This window comes from Solanum pennellii, chromosome 12, assembly GCF_001406875.1.
Source record: "Solanum pennellii chromosome 12, SPENNV200".
NCBI classification, from domain to species: Eukaryota; Viridiplantae; Streptophyta; class Magnoliopsida; order Solanales; family Solanaceae; genus Solanum; species Solanum pennellii.
The window spans coordinates 66144833-66145360 of NC_028648.1; positions in this window are offsets into that span (position 1 = coordinate 66144833).

A 528-nucleotide genomic window follows, 5' to 3' on the forward strand; every position below is an offset into this window, starting at 1 on the left:
AGACAACCCACTAAGATAAGCGAGAACCTGATTGATCATCTCTGGGGTAGGTTGTGGTGGCATATCCTCATCCTGCACTTGTTCATTTTCCCCATCCTCCCCTTTTCTTACCACTTCCTCAGTTGGTGGAGGAGTCACCGCCCTAGTACCAGATGGGCTAGGTGCTCGTCCTCTTCCCCTAGAGGACATCCTCCCACGACCTCTACCATGGCCTCTTGCCGTTGCTCTTCCTCTAGATACAGCCCCAGCGGCTGGCTCAGATGCACCCTGTTCCGCCGGTGCTGATGTTGGCGTAGTCGTTGCTCTAGTTCTTACCATCTGCGAAAATAGAGTGAAGATGGTCAGATACCAATTTGTATCATCTAGATACCAATTGGATTCAAGTAATAGCACGAAAGAAAGAAAGAATGGAATTTTCCTAAAGTCCTATAGCCTCTCAAAGAAAAGTAAAGGCGTCCCCCTACCGTTCCTTAAGACTCTACTATTCCTGTTCTTGTGTGATGAGACCAACGAACCTAATGCTCTAAT